This window comes from Vulpes vulpes, chromosome 3 (genome assembly GCF_048418805.1).
Source record: "Vulpes vulpes isolate BD-2025 chromosome 3, VulVul3, whole genome shotgun sequence".
NCBI classification, from domain to species: domain Eukaryota; kingdom Metazoa; phylum Chordata; class Mammalia; order Carnivora; family Canidae; genus Vulpes; species Vulpes vulpes.
In genome coordinates, this window is record NC_132782.1 from 133,628,238 (window position 1) to 133,648,755 (window position 20,518).

Consider the following 20,518-nt stretch of genomic DNA (forward strand, 5'->3'; position numbering starts at 1 on the left):
ACACCAACACTGACCTCAGGGAAACACAGTTGTATTAAGTAAGCAGACAGAATCCATAGCACAGATAAAATAGTGAAATACGGATAGTGCTTGGTTTCTCCAAAGGACAGCATAGAGCTACCCTTCAACATCAATAGGATAGATTTTTCACAATTTCTATCCTTAATGGGAATTCTCTTGGAGATGTGGAATGAAGAAAACAGAAGCTGGGGAAAGCAGAACAAGCTGTTAATGTCTTTGTACAGAATATGATTGGGTTGGTTCATGTCTGCTTGCTCTGTTACAAACAGCCAAACAAAGTCCTGGTCACTCTAATGCAAGAACTCCCATCAAGAGTGAGGAAAGAAAGCATCAACAACTGACTGACTGCCTCCGCTCTACCCCACCCACCCCTCAACTGGGCAGTCAGGCTTAGTGTCTTGGCAATGAGTGGTTTGGCCTGGAATGGATATGCAACATCCCTGGAAGCTGTTAGAACACTCTATGTTCTACTTCCAGATAATAAGGGCTGCCTCTATCACACAACCTGACAGTTCATTTCAATGAGTGCTTACCATGAAAGCACCATGTAGTTAGCTTGAAGCTAGTTTCCATGACTGGATAATTTACATTTAAACTATAATACTTACCTCAACAAACAAACAAACAAACTATAGTACTTGTCCCAAAAGAACCTGCATTTAAGTTGGAGATAAATATATTCTCAGGAAAGCCATATTCCTAATTCTAAATTTGAAATTCTGTAAAATATTGCCAGGTAGTGAGGAAGAAATAATTAAGGGACTTAGCTATACATATCAGGTTAAGAGAAATACAATGGCTCCAAAGCCAAATGACAATAAAAGCCACAGGTGCCCAAAAGGAAAATACAAGGTAGCACTTGAGAGCAAACTATCAAAAATAAAGACAATAAAATAAAAGTACACACAGACAAAACCACCTCACAATATTTTCAATGGAGTTTTACTACGGAAAAGAGTCACTGAAGGTATTGGAATAAATCTGTCTACCATTTGTACCAAATCAAACCAGGTACTATAGGTCACCTACATTCCAACATTCTCCAACTGCAAATCACCAGGATGTTTTATAATGAAGTTGACTGACATAAATCATTAACTCTTGAGATGATACTTAAAGTATCTTGTTAATAGTCCTGTAAGGAGCAGAAACAAACAAGTGTTAAAATATATATATATATATATATATATATATATATATATATATATATATACATATATATATATACACACATATATATATATATATATAAAAGGAACTCTACTGCTATTAGAGACCTAAGGGTAATTATGCCCTATGTAAATTAATGTAAATGCAAAAGTCTAAGAACTCTAAGCTTTGAATTCTGTTCAAATAGATTTTAAGTGTAAGAGTAAACATAGTTCTTAGGAGGGGTAAGAGGATATCTCTTGAATATTTGAGCCCTCAGAGACCGTTATGTACAGGTACTTAGAAAAAAGGTACTTCTGTATGTTTTTAATTAATCATTAATGAGGCTTGAAATACCAATTCAACCTCAGGTAATCATCTACTCACTTTCCTTAACAAAGTACAAACCAGAAACTATGTTACACTGTATTACCCATGAGATTATGACATTTAACCCTAGATATGCATAAGATAACTTGGCCCTGTAAACATAAGACAGCTGCAAGAAAAGGCCAAAGATACTCATCATGCTAACTGCTAGGGGTCTGTACCTTCTAGCAGTGGCAAATGAACTTTTCTTCACTAGCATTTTATCTGTAAACAACTTACATAACTTTGCAACCTTGAGGCATGAATGAAACAACAGAGGAAGTAACTTCATCATCCACCACTTCAATGCTGTATTACTAAGTATCTCATCTCTGAAACAGATTTTGAAGTAGAATTAGTAAAGCTCAATTCCATGTACAAATGGAAGGTGTGGAGTGTCCTATATAAATGTTTAAATGTAATTCTTCCCAGAAGAAAAAAATGCTAAGAATACTACTTGTTTACTTCTAAATTATCAAACCGGACCAACGTTCACCAAGCTGAACTGGGAGGGGTACCCAGTCCTAGGTGGTCAGGCTGGGCACTGCTGGTCAAGAGCTGTCTGCTGCTCTTCAACTAGAGCTCAGTCTTGAGAAATCTTTTTTTTTTTTTTTTTTTTTTTTTTTTTTTAAGATTTAACATTTTATTTATTTGACAGAAAGGCAGAGAGCACAAACAGGGAGCGGGAGAGGAGAAGCAGGCTCCCTGCTTGGGGATGCTGCGGGACTCAATCCCAACCTGGGCTGAAGGCAGATGCTTAACTGACTGAGCCACCCAGGTGACACAGTCTTGAGGAATCTTACAGCCAAGGATGGGTCAGATGCTGGGAGCTACAACTGTGAAAGTACCTGCACGAGAGACTGGATTCCTTTGGGGAGCAGCAGAATGCAAAATATCTCTTATCTCCTGACAAAATGGTATTTGTTGAGTTTCCCTGCTAAATGCTCCTACTTAAGAGAAATTTTTGAAAAAGGTAGGAAAACTGTAAAGTATTAACAGTTCAAACTCTTTTCTTTCCTTATTCAACTACCTGAGGCCAACAGAAACTTCAGTGTTCATCAACTTTCTAGAAAAAACAAAAAGGCAAGCAAACACAATTTAACTTCTTTTATCTTCTAATTGAGTTGACTAAAGCAGCCAAGCTCAAGAGAGCCACTAAGGTTCTCAGTCCCTCAGGGCAGAGCCTTGAACCTAACTCTACCACTGGCTCTGGTATCCTTCATCCCACCTCTTCCCCAATCCTACAACTCTCCATCAATATAGCACCTTTCCCACGTCCCCTCAGCTAGAATTGTTGAAACTGTCTTCAAGTTAACTCTCTTATCCAGAAAGCGGCTAAGTCCTAATGGTTTCAGTTTAGAAATCATTCACCCTGGCCTTCTCTTCCCCACTGCCTAAGTCTAGGCTTTAACTTCAACTGGACCCTCTGCCCCCCATCTCTACCTACTGCAGCCTATTTTCTCTAGAAGAGAAAAAGGAAATCTAATTACAACTTTCCCCTGCTGGTTCTGGGATCAAGTCCAATCTTCGCAGGTGTGTAGAAAACTGAAATGACTACTTCAGGTGCGCACTGTAGCCACACACCCTGTGAGGTTCCTGCCATGCTCAACTGTACCTGCAGTGAGTAGACCAAGAGAACAATGACAAAATCTCCATCAAAATAATACTCTGGCAATATTTATTCAAAGTTCTTGTTCTACATCTTTCCCCAACTCCTGTTGCAAAGACTCAGAGGGGTAACGGAGGACTTTTCTTGTCCTGAGTAGAGTGACTGAGAGCGTTGGTTGGAAGCCTGAAATCCTCCTGGCCTGCCTCTTGATAGCTGGTGTGATCCTGGGCAAGTTACTTAAGCCTGCTGAGCCTAAACTTCCTTTTCTGTAATATGGGAATAAGAGGACCAACTTTACTTCAAGCGCTGTGTCAATTAAGTGACACAGTTAAGTGTGTGCTGCTTAGCAGAGCACCTGGCATACAGTTAGAGTTCCCCAACTAGCTACACAACCATGGGAGTTTTATATGGGGAGGAATAAAGTGAGGTATAATTACATACATAAATCTCACTGGCATCACAGAATTCACAAATACTCTTCAAACTCATGGTGTGTGCAGTAGTTGTGGGCGAAATGAGGCACATATTTTTTAAGAAATCTGTGTGATCTGAGGTCAGTCAGCTTTTAAGAACTTAATCTAGAGATGTTTTATTTTGCAACCTCTTTTTATTTTTTAATTTATTTTACTTTTTAATTTAAATTCAACTAGCTAACATATAATACATCATTAGTTTCAGAGACAGAATTCAGTAATTCATCAGTTGCATACAGCACCCAATGCTCATCACATCACATGCCATCCTTAATGCCCATCAGTTACCCCATCCCCCCACCGCCTTCTCCAGCAACCCTCAGTTTCCTTTCCCATAGTTTAGAGTTTATCATGGTTTGTCTTCCTCTCTGATTTCTTCCCATTCAGTTATCCCTCCCTTCCCTGTCGTCTTCTGCACTATTTCTTATATTCCTCACAGGAGTGAAACCATATGATAATTGTCTTTCTCTGAATGACTTATTTCACTCAGCATAATACGCTTCAGTTCTATCCACGTTGATGTAAATGGTAAGATTTCATCCTTTCTGATGGCTGAGTAATATTCCACTGTATACATATACCACATCTTCTTTATCCATTCACCTGTCAATGGACATCTGGCCTCTTTCCATAGATGGGCTATTGTGGACATTATTGCTATAAATATCAGAGTTGCAGCCCCTTTTTAAATGATGTAAAGTTCCCTGCAAGGGGTTGTTTCTAATTCCTACATTTTATGATTCTAAACTCTTTTGATTTGTCTGCTCCATTACATCTTCTTCAAAACCAAGAATAAATACTTTGTGCCAGATACCAAACAAGAATTGGGAGTTATAAAGATAGCTTTTATATTTTCTCACCATTTGAAGGCTATTCTTTGGCTTGCTTATGATGGTAATTTAGTACCTTGAAAAGAAAACTCTTACATTTGTGCCCATCTTCCACCTTCTTTTGCTTCCTTTACTTATCATAGGCAAGGATTCCATTTAACATGTTCCTGAAGAGGAGAAATTGCTCAACTGCTTCCACTTAAATTCTAACCTACCAATAGTCCTTAGAGTGAGGACAGTAATTTTCTCTCAATCTCCCAATCCCAGAAGTCACAGGGTCATAATGTGGGTCATAATTTGTATCTTTTGAGAATTCCCAAAGGGTATATTTGTTAAGTGTATTAGAATTCCTAAGAGCCCAGGAAATCTTCATTTTAAGGAAAAAAAAACATTAATTAAATATCGTTACATGAAAAGATGCTCTACATCATTAGTCACTAGATAAATGTAAAATACAGTGGTACACCATTTCAGCCCTACTAAGATGGCTACAATCAGAAAGGCAGGTAATGACAAGTGTTGGTCAGAATGGGGCAAAACTGAAACCATTATACACTGCTGGTGGGAATGCAAAATGATGCAGCTGCTTCTTAAAGTCTGGCAGTTCCTTGATATGTTAAACATAGAATAATGTATGGCCTACCAATTCCACTCCTAAGTATATAACCAAGAAAAATTAAAATATATACCCCCACAAAAATGTGTACATGAATGCTCACAGCAACATTATATACAACAGCCCATCAGTGGCAAACAACCCAAATGTCTGACAAGCAATAAAAATGGATAAATAAAATTTGGTATATCTAATGCAGTTTTATAAGAGTTTTGCAAAAGTTCTGAAAAACCTGTTTACCACAATCTGAACATAATACAACTGAATAGACACTTAACAATATTTTTTGGCGTATCTATTCAACAGAATACTATTGGACAATAAAAAATGAAATACTGACAACATGGATGAACCTTGAAAACATTATGCTCAGGGAGCATACATTATGTGCTAGTCACAAAGGTCACATACTGTATGATTCTATTTATATTAAATGTTCAGAACAGGCAAATTTACAGAAAGTAGATTAGTGGTTGCCAGGGGCTAGTGGGGTTAGGGAAAATGGAGGATGCCTTGAAATGCGTACAGAATTTTAGGGTGTTTTTTTTTAAGTTTTATTTATTTAAATAATCTCTACACCCAATGTGGACCTTGAACTCATAACCCTGAGATCAAGAGTCACATGCTTTTCCAACTGAACCAGCCAGGAACTCCCCAGAGTTTCTTTTCAGGCAATGAAATGTTATAGAATTGATTGTCATGATAGTTGCATAATTCTGTGAAAATACTAAACGCCACTGGATTGTATACTTTAAATGGGTCAATTGTATGGTATGTGAACTTTATCTCAAGCTGTCAAAAATATGTAAGCAAAAAGAAAAAAAAAAAAACAACAAGTGACTTGCTAGGTCCTTAGGCTAAAGCCATGACATTTTGTTTAGAGGTCTGCAACAGTAACATTTGTACCAATTTTTTCCTTTCAATGTTAAGTATAAGGATCTGATATAATTGAAGTCTTTGTGGCTTCTCTAGTTGCTCTGCTGCATTCTTACTACACTCCCTCTTCAAGAAGTTGCTCCTGAGTGACAGGGCTGCAGGGGGTTCTCTGGATAACCATATACTGCCAAGATACAACAACAGAGAGCCTACAGCCCTTAATAAGACAAGAAAACAAGGCTTTATAAGATGTAGGAAACTCGACAGGTAGAGAACCAAGGGAATGACCCACATGAGCCACAGCACCTTTGGAAACACAATGATATGGCACAATGACATGTCTGTGTATGGTCTGCATTCAGTCTGCTATGAGTGCTATAAGCAAGTGTTCTCAAGTGGGGCTCTAAGGAGCTCTAGAGGACCAGAGACACATTCAAGAGTCTCTGACCTCTCTAAAATGATCTTTCAATTTTGTTTTCATTTCACTGTTAATCTAAAAGAAACTGATATAAATACACATTGGACCATATGAATGATCCCCTTACCAACACAATGCCCAGGTTTGCATTCATGACTGCAGTGGCTTCTAGTGATCCTCATCACTAATAGTACTTATAATACGCTGGCAAGCACATAGGGCAATGACAAAGGTCAATGTAAGACACTTATTGAATAAGACTTTGATTTCATGACACCATGAAATAAACAGTATTGTACTATGTTAATTGCTATAGGCTAATAAGGACAGAAGTAGAACTGATACATAATTGATGTAGTCACACTAAGTGAAGACCAAGTGATTTTAACACATTCATAACACCTTCATAATGGCATGAAAGTACTGTAGAACAAAGGTTTTGTTTTAGTAATTCAAAATTTTGCTTTAGTAATTCAAAAATTACTAAGGGGAGGCAATTATCAGAAAAAGAGTTATGTTCAAGTTGTTTTCAAAATAGTGTGAATGAGTCATTTCTATTATCTATTGACTTCCTTTGGCAGTCTGACGCTTGGCCACATGCTAAAACTTAAAAAATTTTCCACATCTACAAGAACTAAAACTGACAAACATATCCCTGTTCCTGGTTTTAGTAATAGTTGAATTAGGTATATGTTTGATGTTGATTTCAGTAGTTCCAGGAGGCTAACCTTATCTTTAATGACAGGAATTTATAGCACTAGCCAGAAAATTAGAAATCATTAAAATCATCAGAATTGTAATTCACGGGCTGCTCACTGACATATGTGGCGTGTTAACATCTTATGGTTCTGAGATAGTCAGCAAGGCCTTCAAATCCATAATGTGCTTCTGAATAACACAGTTACTACAAACAAGTATTTTCTACATTAACTATTATCAAAATCAAGAGATTTATGTGCATTAAGTAAATATTAGGACCCAAGACAACAATTTCATTATCTTAAAAAAAATCAGTATAAGGTGTCTAGGTGACTCAATCGGTTAAGCATCCAACTCTTGATTTGACTCAGGTCCACTGATCTCAGGGTTATGAGACTGAACTCTGCATCAGACTCCATGCTCAGCTGGAAAATGTACTTAAGATTCTCTCCCTTTGCCCCTCTCCCCTAACCCACTTGCACACATGCTCTCTCTCTCTCTCTCAAAAAAAAAAAAAATCAATATAAATGATTTAGTTTCAGCAAAAGAACACTCATCATATGAATATTTTTTATTTAAATTTTAATGGTTTTAAAATATTGTTTGTACTTTTTGGTGATTTTTCAAGTGTTTCAATTGTTGCCCAAGAACTATTAGCATAAGGAGCACATATTTTATTTCATGTTTGTACATACAAATAAGCAAAGCTAATTTAAGTCAATAAAAGGAGTTTACTAAAAACTCCCTTAAAGAAAAGAAATTCATGCATGGCTGTGGGACAAGCAATACTGTAAGTAGTAACACAGGAGTCATTTGGAACATGTTCATTTCATTCAAAGAACACGTGAGACCCTACTAGGCACAAGGCACTAGGATATGGAGGGAAACAAGATTTGACATATCTATGCCCACACAGAGCCTGGAATCTATTAGAAAAGATAAGTAAATGCAATAAGCGAAATGTTGGGAAGATATGAGTTACTACAGAAACAAACATCAGGGGGACCTAATTTAGTTTAGGGGGTAAAAAGGGCTTCTTGAAGGCTATAACATTTAAGGTAAGGCAACAGGAAGAAACAGAAGTTAGCTAGACAAAAGTGAAGCAGCAGAGGAGGAAGGGTGTTTCAGGAATCAGATACACCCTGCAGGCTCGTTTTCATGAAAGTGTAGCAGATTTGAAGAACAGAAGTTCTCTGAGGCTGTAAATGGAGTGATCTGGAGTGCAGTTGGGGATGAGGTAAGGCAACAGCTATAGACTGAAGACTTCCTTATGCAAGGTCTTAAAGTCTTCTTAGGGAGTCTGGTTTTTAACTTCTTATGAAGAAGTTCCGAGTTCTCAGTGACTGAGAAGTCACTGGAAGGTTCTGACATATTGTGTTCAGTTTTGTAAAAGCCTGTAAGACTTCAGTGAGTAGAGAGCACTGGAGGTCAGAGGCAGGGAGAGGAGCTGGAGGTAGCTTCCTGGCAAGACTTGATGGTAGACCCACTGGAGTTGTGTACTGGAGCAGTATATTGGAGTTTCAAGGGATATCAGATAAAGTTTAAGAATTTAAATTAAGATAGAATTGGTACTACTTGGCAAATCATCACAAGTGGAAGTTAAATGAGAGGACATACAAAGAAAAATGGCCAAATGGTAACTGGTGGACAGTGATGTCGTTCCCAAGATGGAGGAAGAATTGCAAATCCTTGTGTTGAGGACCACCTGCATTCAAAGACGGCTTTGTACAAGCTGTTTGAAAAAAACATTTTGTTTTTCTTGCAATTTCATACCTCTAAATCTATTATGAATAGTTTTTCTTTTTTTTAAACAAAAATACTACTGACTTGCATAATCACTCACACCCAGGGGCGGCAATATTCAAAACAACTCTGTGTTCTTTTTAGAAAGTCTTGGTTCAAAGACAAAAATCAGAGAACAGACAAATCTTTTGATCCTTACTACTGACATGGTGCTTCAGTGCAAACCCAAGCACTACTTAAGACTTTTCTTTGATGGGACAAAGGGCAACAGCTCAACATAGGCACTTAGGTTTAAGAGGCTCACTCTACACTTCATGTGATAGAAAGGAGGATTTAAATATCAAAAGAACTGGGAACTCAAGTTCAAGTGACCAATGCACCTAGCAGAATTTAACCCAGCGTTAAACCTCTCCATGCAAATTCACAATTTTTTAGGAATAAACAACCCTGGGAAAATTTTCCCATGACCCACCTCCTCATGAACGTTTTTAATATTTCAAAAATGTTTAAAAACCGGAACAAAGCAATTTTGAAATCTCAAAGGGTCACAGCAACTGGAATTCGTTTAAGAATGCATTATACATGAAAGACGCCAAGGCTCCATAAACAGGGCATCTTCTTCACACCGAAGCACAAGAAAACAAAGGAAGAACTAAACTAACACAGACCGCAGAAAATATCACATGAAAGGAAATCATGTCTGGCCTAGCCTGCAACAGAAAAATCTCAAATAAACAGGCTTGGGTTTTGTGAGCTTCCTAAAAGCAACACGTAGAAAAAGGAGAATCACAACCATTTTGAACATCTTGAAAGTGAAAGACAGTAGAATTTCAGTAATATTCCAAGTTATTAGGATTACTAAGGAAACAAACAGAAGCAGAGGATCCAGGGCCACCAACCCTGCCTGGTTGTGCATAGAGCAGCCCATTACCCACTCACTGCACTGCATAATCTACCTTCTGGGTCTCTCTCTACCTCTTCCTCCAGGGGCCAGAGATGGGAAGACTACAGCTGACCCTTGAAAAACAAGGGTTTGAACTTTGCAGAATCCACTTGTACCCAAATTGTTTTCAGTAAATACAGTACGGTATTGTAAATATACTTTTTCTTCTTTATATTAATAACATTTTCTTTTCTCTAGCTTATTTTATTCTAAGAACATAGTATACAATACATATAACACACATAATACGCTAACCAACTTTATGTTATTGGTAAGGCTTCCAGTCAAGAACAGGCCATTAGTAACTAAGTTGTGGGGGAGTCAACAGTGCCCCTAACCTCCATGTTACTCAAGGGTCTAATGTATTTACATGGTTATTTATTTATTTATTTATTTAGGCTCCACACCCAGCATGAATCCCAACGTGGGCCTTGAGCTCATGATTCTGAGATCAAGACCTGAGCTGAAATCAAGTGTTGGATGTTTAACTAGCTTAGCCACTTAGACTAATCGTCCCAATGGGTAATCATTTATTTTATTTAACCAACATTTGTATTGTACTTGCTGTATGCCAGACACTGTTCTAAATGCTTCACAAATAAGAATCCATACTTAATCCTCATAACAACTATATGAGAGAGGCAGTATGATGGGATTCCTGTTTACATGCAGAGAATCAAGGCACAGAAAGTGATAAAGCTTGCTAAAAGTCAAACTGCTAGTAATTGGTACAGCTGAGATTTGAACCCACTCTTCATCATCTGACTATGGAGCTACAAAGGTTGTTTTAATGTCTCCTATATTTTCATATTTTCTTTAAATGACAATTTATTATTTTCATAATAAGGAAAAGCTAAAAGATCATTTCTATTTTGAAACAGAAAACAAACCAAAAAACCCCCAAAAAAGACCTCAAATACCTCTTCTATGAAATCATAGACACAAACACCCCAACTGCTGGAAGTCAATGGGTTAAGCCAGATGATCTTCTTTGAATTATCTGCCATAGATCTTCAATTCCATGGGGTTCCCCCATTATACAAACAGCAACAGGAGCAGAAAATGTGGAGAAAAGTAGCAGTTAAGGACATGTTATCTGGAAAACTGACCTGGGATCTAGTTCCACTTACAAGCTGTATAAACCTAGAACAAGTGGCTTAAGACCTATAAGCCCCAGTTTTCTGATCCCACAAATGGCTACAGCTATACCTGTCTCCTAGAACTAACTCACAAAACCACTAAAAAACACAAAAGTGCCTACTATAGAGTAAGAGGTTAAAAAACTATTCAACAGAGGAGGACCAAACTGTTTTAAATATTTAAGATTATTCCTGGGTCAGAGTAATTGAACCCACCAAATATCTCATAAAATAACCAAACACGGACAAAAGAAAGAATTTAAATAACAACACAGAAAGCTTTTCATCCATGCTTTAGTTAGCAATTAGCAACAGGGCCAACAGGATGGAGATCACCTCTGGGCCACAGAGAAATGACTCCTAGGTCTAAAGGCTAGCATCATGGTGCTGCACTGGAGTCTAAGAAAATAACTACAATGTTAGTAGCCGTGTCTCCCTGATTTGCCTTTTTATAATATGAAGAGCTATGTTTCAAGGAACAAGTTACTCCACCTGATTCCCCATTTCATTATTTATACAAGAAAATCATTGAATTTAGTGGTCCCAAAGATTCCCTCTAGCTCTAAAAGTCTGTATTTCTTTAATGGTATAAACCTGATGTCTCTTAGTCATGAAGTCTGTACTGATGAGATTCTATCACATTTCTAAGTGATACCATTCTATCAAGCAAGTAGGTCTTCAAATAGCTTGTACTGAATAAATTTTTTATGTTGCCCATTTAGTATCTACAGAGATTCTCTAAAGTTATGTTGAATGTTCTCTCTTAAAATAATGCTTCTGGCCCCTCTGGACCCAATATTATTCTTCTCTGTCAAATACAACATCTATGATCAGGAGTTTGGCTCAAAAAAAAAAAAAGAATAAAAATAAAAACTTAAAGAGAAACTAAATGTTACCAACACAGATTTCTACATCCATAAGCCTTTATATAGGGTAAGAGTGTTCCCTCTCCATACCCAAATGCCCTTTAGTGCTTTCGTGACCATCAATGATGACACAGAAAGCAATATAGTAAAAGTTCATGGGAAAGCTAAAGCAGCAATGAATCTTGGCTTTATCAATGGTTTAAGGACCCCTGGGCACCACTGGTAGAGAGGTGGGTAAGAAAAAAAATAATTAAAAGCTCAGAAAGAATGAATGGGAGGACAGAAAAGGAAGACCAGAGGGAAATGAAAAGGGAAACAGAGTAAAAAGCTACAGAGAATCATGTTCAGTTGGAAGGAATAACTATACCAAGGGCTTTACATACAATTAAGTTCACATGATAAGCCTCCCATCATTTTATCCCTATTTTAAAAGGAGCAAACTGAGGTTTAGAAAATATAACTTAAGAGTGAATGGTACGTATGCACGTTATGACCTCAGAGAGCTCACTTTGTGACAAGGGGAGATGTTGGGCTCTCTGCACCTTTGACTGAAGACAGCCTCTCCAAGGTGCCCTCAGCACTGAGACCCTGGACATCACAGGGCACTTCGGTCCAGCTCTGCAGAGCTCTGAAGAAGATTTCTTCCTCCTCTGAAGCCAAAGTCTGTCTCTCTGCAACTTCCACCTGCTGCCTTTATTCCAAGAGATTAACACCCTTTTAGCCACAAGGTTTCCTGTCAAAGCCTCCATTAATAACTCAAAGGGGAATGGAAAATGTAAGAAAAATTTCAAGAAAAATCTCCAAAAATCCTACAAATTAAAAAGAAAAAAAAAAAGACTTGTAAGGTAAGAGTTAAGAACCTTGGAATTTGTACTCACTACAGAAAAGGCTGAAATTGGGTCTGTCTCTGATTAGGTACTTCAGAGAGGATGATGTACATCTATTTCTATTAAGAAAGGAATCAGAGTTGCCTTAAGTTTTAGTGTAAAAGATTTCATTTAAAATATTACTGACTTGAGATCAGAGAGTGCAGAGATTTTTATTTCTTCTCGAAAAGCTTAAATTGTACATTGCCTTTACCCTGGAATGCTTCAGATAAAAGTCTGCCTTCAGTAAGAGATTTGTAAGCTTTCTTTCCCAGTACTAATGAAAGCTTCCTTAAAAATGAAAAGCTCATCTAATGTGTGACCTTCAACTTAAACTACCTGGCTTTTAAAAGTTCCATCTGTAAAGTGGGAATACTACTTGGTAAATTGGATTTTAGGCCTGTTGTAAAAATGTTGCCTTTTGCTCTCACCGTTATAGCCCTCTAAAATACATGAATTACTCATCTAGAATTAAACACTAAAAAAGCAGGGAAACTTACTTTAACAAATATATAAAATACTTCATAAGTTTGGTAACTCATATGTACCTACATAACAGATATTAGTTTGGCAATTATAGAAATATTATTTTAATATTCAGTATTTTTACCAGGTGTTGCCAAAATCATTTTTTCAATTTTTGAATTTTCACTTCACTGTTTGTAACCACCTCCTGAAGGCACAAAATGGGAGTCAGCCTCTTTGTCAAATCACTGCTCTAATATCCAAATCTCATACTGGGCATTTGTGGCAGCGCTGATCACAAGCTCACACTTCTTTCAAAGAGCAAGTGATTAGGAAACACACAGAGGAACCATCATGGAATAAGTGGATGATAGGCAGACCAAAATTCATGCCTACTGATTTTTTTTCTAAGAGGACTTATTAAAGCATTACGGTTTACATTTAGAAAAGCAAAGATAACCTATTATACTATCAGTTCTTTTAGGGTGAAAGCTCAGGGTTGCAGATAATCCTCTTTCTCCCTATTTAAAATAATGAGAGGATTATTTCTTTCTTCCATTCACAGTTCTTACCCCCAAACCATTCTTCACTTAAGTAATTTTCACAGCTGTACCTGAGGAGCAAAAAGGCAGACAGGATATTACAACATGGATGTTGACAAGTTAAAAACCGAAGGGACTAATGGCAGCTCAGGTCAAAGGGACCAAAGCCAATACAGGTAATGCTTAGATAAATGGGTAACACAGTAACAACCCCTAGAATTCTCATCATTGTTTCTCCACTAACATTTCCATGTATCAAGTCTCTCATTCAAAAGTGAATTTAAAAAAGAACCAATTATTTACCCTTACTCCTGCACCTACTGAAGAGTTTACGAATATGGTTTATACTGCAAATATAAAAATTCATTTCAAGCCTATCTTAATAAGCATCAGAAATCAGAACTTGATCTCTGATGTCTCTACTTCTTACAAAATATTTAACAGCAAAATAATACAGAGAAAATGTATTAAATTCTACCCATAATCCCTTAACTAGCAACATTTGTATGTTTGTATTCCCTTCAAAATTTGTATTTATCTCAACACCGTCGCAATAATTAATGTTGTGAATGAATTCCTTTTTACGCTTATTTCATAATTTTTCTAATTGTTTTTGTATATGTCAAAATGTTTAATTCTATTAGCTTTAAATTCTTTTTTTTTTTTTTTAATTTTTTATTTATTTATGATAGTCACAGAGAGAGAGAGAGAGGCAGAGACACAGGCAGAGGGAGAAGCAGGCTCCATGCACCGGGAGCCCGACGTGGGATTCGATCCCGGGTCTCCAGGATCGCGCCCTGGGCCAAAGGCAGGCGCTAAACCGCTGCGCCACCCAGGGATCCCTAATTCTATTAGCTTTAAACAGAATATGAAGATTAATTCATTTCTTACCTTAAATGAAATTTCCTAGCTCTAATAATAAGGAATATTAAAATGGAGACCTACAATTTTAACTTGGAAATAGAGATAACACTGGTTTGCTTTCTAAAGATGCTCTTCTTTCAGAAGACACAAAAAAGCTTCATTGGTCTTTGCTTACTTGAATGCAGTGATTAAGCAGCAAAAGATAATGATCCCAGTTTTACAGGCTGACAAACTATGGTATTCATAAAATTTCTGACTTTCTTGAAAACACCTGGCAGGTTAGTTGGTACTAAAACCATTTTTTAAAGAAAATCTACATTTTATCTGTTTGCATTGAGCTATGAAACTTTTTTAAACCTTAACCTGGTTTGGTTTATATGCAAACTCAAAGTCAGAGAATATAATCAACATTATAATAACAATAATGGTGATTTTCTCTAAAACTGCATGAAGGGGAGTTTTTGGAAATAAGGACAGTAATGACCCTGCATCACTTACGAGTTCTTCACCTACTACCAAATGTACCAGCTCTAACCCTCTTGCCCCCACCCCGCCCAAGACGACAGCAGGTTTCATACCAGCACATCAAAAAACTATTACAAGTTTTATAGGGAAAGCTATACTTTAAACTACTTTTCAAGTGTTCTTACTCTGCTCATTATTTTTTGAGAGACAGTAAAGAGCCATAAGGACCTTCCATGCAGATGAAAACTTAATTATATAGAAAGAGAGGAAGCTGGTTAACTCTGTATAAGTGAAAACCTTTTTTATGTCAAACCACATAGTGGATGGATCCTAAGTCATTTGGAGGGTTCATTCTCACTGTGTAGGCAGACAAGGTGTAGGACAGGAGCTGACAACCTTCCCAGTGCAAGGTAAGAAACGGCCAACCCCTTTTCCTTTTTTACTCCCAATGCAGTAATGGGAATTGTGGGGCGTGGTAGTTATCTCAAGCTGGAAGACAAGATAGGTGTAAACTGTAGAACCATAGGAGATTTTCAGCTTGTTTTGCTATGATTTGACCTTTCCTTTCTCTTTGAAATGAAAAGAGCCTTGTTATTTCTGATTATAAAAGCAATACCTGCTTGCCATTAAAAGAATCAGATAATACAGACAACTGGAGAAATGAAAGTAAAGATTGTCTATAATCTTTCCACCCAGAGATTAACTACTCAATGTCTTAATACATATCCTTCCAAAATTATTTCCACTCCATATGCACACAACCATGTTTTTGCTTTTTTTTTCTTCAGAAAGTAAAATCAATTGTAAACTCTAGGGTAACCACTGAAAAAAATTCTGCAAAAAGTTTAAATGATATGCTTAAAGAGGAGATAGAACAGAATCCTATAAAATGTTCACTTAAAAACCATAGACTGCCTGGCTGGCTCAGTCAGTTGAGTGACTTACTCTTGACTTTGGCTCAGGTCATGATCTCAGGGTCCTGAGACTAAGCCCTACATCAGGCTCTGTGCTCAACATGGAGTCTGAGGATTCTCTCCCTTGCCCTCTGCCCCGCCTTGCCCTGTGAATGCAAGGGCACACACATGCTCTCTCTCTCCCAGAAAGAAATCTTAAAAAAAAAAAAAAAACCCACCACAGAAGGAAGAGAAGAAGGGGCACCTGAGTGACTCAGTTCAACGTCCACCTTCAGCTCAGGTCATGATCCCTGGATTGTGGGATCAAGCCCCATGTTGGGCTCCTTGCTCAGCAGGAGCCTGCTTCTCCCTTTCTTCCATGCTTGTGCTCTCTCTCTGTCTCTCTCTATTTCTTTCTCTCTCAAATAAATAAATAAAATCTTTTAAAAAGGGGGTGGGGGAGAAACAAATAGAAAATAGTTAGAAACATAGTAGATACTAAGGTGACTATATCAATAATTACTTCAAATGGGACCCATGTCAATACACCAATTAAAAGATACAGTTTAACAGATTAGATTTTAAAAAAGAGATCCAAATACACATGGTCATTAAAGATAAAACAAAACAAAACAAATATACATGGTCTATGAGAGACCCACTGTAAACATAGACTTAGGTTAAAAACAAAGTAAGAAAGAAACTGAGATCAAAGCTGTATGGTACTCTGAGATGTTTTCTACCTTGTTTTGAAGATAAGCACAGAAAAAAAAAAAAATGATTGGGACACCTGGGTGGCTCAGTAGTTGAGCGTCTCTGCCTTTGACTCAGGGCATGATCCAAGAATCCCGGGATCGAGTCTCACCTCTGGTTCCCCACAGGGAGCCTGCTTCTCCCTCTGCCTATGTCTCTGCCTCTCTCTCTGTGTCTCTCACGAATAAATAAGTAAAATCTTAAAACAAAACAAAACAAAACTCGATTTATTGAGAAATTCTGTAAAGTTCTCAATATATATATAATTTCCCTAATACATATAAACAATGCCCAATATTTCAAAATGTTGACTTACTTATACAATTTGAGGAATACAGAATTGCATATTATTTGAACTCACAAATTAATGATCGCTGAACACTTAATGCCCACATTTCTCCCTAATCTTGCTTATATCTCACAAACAAAACTCTGCTGACCATAACACAGCTGATTTCCTTTCTTTAAGATGAGCTCTCACTTCTTGTTTCTAGATGTAGAGAAATATTAATAAATGTTTTTATTCCTATCCAAGGATGTGTGTGTATGATATATAAATAGTTACTGTAGCAGATTCCTTTTTCCATGTAGTTCAATGACCAACATGAGCTGTTAAACTTTTCTTACTAGCAAAGTTATGAAATAATTCACTGATCTAGAATATTTCAGTTGAAATGCTATATGTTGGTCTTCATCTAGTCTTCCTGAATTGAATATCCAAAAAAGGCATCTTCATCCTTGCATGTCTAGCATGCCCATACTAATCAAATACATCTTGGAAGTGGAACCTCCTAGAAGTATTAGCGGTTAGACCATGACGATTTCACATATGCTAAGTGCATGTTTGTGGATTTCACATACATACCCCAGCTCCTCATGTTAAAAGTGAAAAAAAAAGCATTCGATTTGATTTTCCGAGGTCGGAAAAAAAATGACTGAAACTTTTCCCATTGTGTGATGATCCTGGAATCTTTGATCTCTACTACTCTAAGTTCACAGTCAGGCTACTTAGTTTATTTTGAGAAAGCAAATCCTTCCTGTTGTTTCTCAGGAAATGGAAGAACACATTTATAGACTATGTTTTAACTTCACGTTTAAATGGCTTTAATTTTTTCAAACTATGTTTCACTTTGAAGAATATTTAATTATATGGAGAAGTTTAGGCTTTCGGAGAGAAACTAGAGCAGTGGGGTGGAGAGAGAATACTATTCTCAGACTTAAGCTAAAAGGGTGAATTAAAAAAAAAAAAAAAAGAAAAGGTCTCACGCAAACTGTTACACCCTGTTTTCTTCCTGTGAAGAATTTTCCAAGCATTAAGTTGTGTAAGAGCTTAATGAGGAAAAAAGGAAATGCCCAAGTTTCTCTCAAATATATAACAGCACAGAGGAAGATGAAGGATTTACTTTTCTAAAAGGGTGTCCTATTACCTGTTTAGGCTCATTAAATTATTAACAATAATCTCTTAGAGCCACTCACCTGATCTGGATTCATTTTTTAATGCTAGCCACACCTCTGGGGCTTTGAGATGTCATCCACGTTCTTAACAGGAGGCACAGACAGTTTAAATGGCTTTGAAAAGTAAACCTTCCGGAGGAAGAACATACCCTACTGGGCCTTAAATGATGAAATGCTTCAAACGGTCTCTGGCTGCTCGACCAGCAAAGAAGTCGAGGTGTAGGGAAGGAGATGGAAAGGAGAAAAGCCTTTTGACGTAAGATGCTAGAAATAATGCTCGGCCTTCCTCCAACTGTTGAATTCTCTTCTACCAGGCGACGTTTCTGAGGAGGAGGGAGCCGTAACCCAGGGAAAGGAAAGCGCAGTCCTACAAGGGAAAGCAATGGCACGATGACAAGTGCAAAGTCTCTTTACGAGGGGGCCTGGGAAGTCTCGGGGAGCCTTGGCGCACCCACGGCGAACCCGCCCTGACAGCCCGCCCGGCTCCCCTTTTCCGACGTGCTACCGGGTGCAGCCTGGCCGCGGACACTGGCGTGCTCACGACAGCCGGCCTGGCCTCGTGCTGTCACCTCCCCAAAGGCGCTGGGGACAGCTGCCATCGGAGCAGCTCACGAATGATAAACGACAGGACTCGCGCTACTCTCACTCCTCTGTCCGCTCCCCGTGGTCTACTGGTGAACAAGCTGACGCTGAGGGAGACTCAGGAGGACACGAACTGTAACTTCCTCCCCTGAAAGAGGAGGACCGGGGGGCTCCCTGAGATTAGCGGGTCCCCAAGGCCCTCGGACCAGGACTGGCCTTCCCTGACGTCCAATCTCGTCCAATCTCTTCACTCCTCCTCCCTGCCCGGCATCTCTAAGTGTCCTTAAATCACCATCTAAACCTAACATTTCAGGCAAGGCCTTTGTGTTTTATTTCCAAAGGCCATTCATGATTTTCCTTGTGCCCTATCAGCAGGGAAAGCCCCCACCATCAGCACCTAATGGCGGCGACAAAGCCCCGAATGGGCCCTCGATGATACCCAACTGCTGTGCGTCCTACCTCAGTGAGTCCTTTCTCCAAGTCTGCGGTTACTAACTTTCAACTGTCTTCCCGAGGCCCCTTCACTCCCAGCAGCTGCCAAAGGCTCCTTCTTTACTGAGAACACCCGAGCCTTCAGGATGAACTTCCTCACTTCCTTCTTGCCTACACTCATCTACAGGCACCCATACCTCCTCTTCCTCTCCTGCCCCAAAGGAATGAATGTCCCTGTTCCCTCTCAAGACACCTCCTTTGACCGTGCTTGCACCCCAGATCTTGACCAGAACTGGCTTTTTTTGTTTTTGTTTTTGTTTTTTGTTTTTTTTGGGTTTTTTTCTGGAGCCTTCCTGCATCAATTATCCTCTCTCCCACCTTTAGTCACTCCCTCTCCACTATTCTCAAACAAGATACAACTTCGAGACATGACTGCACACACAAAAATATTCCTTCACGGACAGACGTGTACATATACACACTCCAGCTGGTGCTCCCGTTCTCAACACCTACTCTCTGCTCACCTGCGACCATGCAGACTTAGATTTAAGAACTCTTCCGACTACTGAATACCAACTGAATACCTCATTGCCAAACCCAGGCTCCCACTCCCAATCTCTGCTCTACCTGACCTTCCTGCGGCCTCTGACAGACCCGAGAGCTTTTCCCTATTTACCACCTAGGTGGCTTTGCTTACCGGGGCTTTAGAGAGCTTATCTGTAAAAGTCAAATAACAATAATTGCTGAAAGGACTGTATGACAATATATTGAAACAAAACAAAAACCCTAGTGATCAACAGTCCCACTAGTTTTGTTTGTATCTTTCCCTGATCCTTCTTTCTCCTCTTGTCTGCTGGGTCTCTGGTCACTGGGGCCATCCGTGGGTGGTCTCAGCTACATTCATGGCAACAACCAGCCATTCCAGTCACTCCTCAAAACACATCTTCGACCCTGACTTCTCCCTGGGGGCGAGGCCTCTCAAGATCAACTCAGTGTCCCAAGGGCACCCCAACTTAAGTTCATACTGATCTCATTGCTCTCTCTCCAAAAGGCTCCTCTCATATTTTCCATTCTGACTAATGTCACCTTCAGACAGTGAATCTTCCAGAAACATCAAGAGTCCTCTTTCCTATGTCTTCTTCTTCTTCCCCTCCCACTTCCCATTCAGTCAGTAACCAATTCTCTCTCCTAAATGAGTCTCAAACCTATTTTCTCTTTTCCTCCCCCACCATTGTCACCATACTTTGAGTCCTCACTTTCTATCTGGATCGTTTTAATAGCCACTAGACTTCTCCCTGCTTCCTTTCCATATACCTTAAGACCATGGTTTAAACATTTATTTCATCTCTGGTGATTTCACAATGCTATCAGGAAAAAACCCACACTTCCAGAAACAGCAGGTGTGGCCCTAGACATGGCTGGATCAAGAACCTAGACTAAGATGCAGCGC

The 20,518-nt window shown here is 38.6% G+C and overlaps 1 protein-coding gene across 11 annotated transcripts in view; it reads right to left on the minus strand.

Annotated features, from left to right (window-relative positions):
- Positions 1 to 20,518, minus strand: part of LRRC8D (leucine rich repeat containing 8 VRAC subunit D) — a 113,256-nt gene that overhangs the window by 63,424 nt on the left and 29,314 nt on the right. For 2 of the 11 annotated variants that reach the window (XM_072754666.1, XM_072754668.1), the window contains exon 3: positions 18,076 to 18,421. The exons of the other annotated variants lie outside the window; for them this stretch is intronic. The gene's annotated coding sequence lies outside the window, so the exon portion shown is untranslated. The remainder of the gene's footprint in view (positions 1 to 18,075; positions 18,422 to 20,518) is intronic. 11 annotated transcript variants of the gene reach the window in all.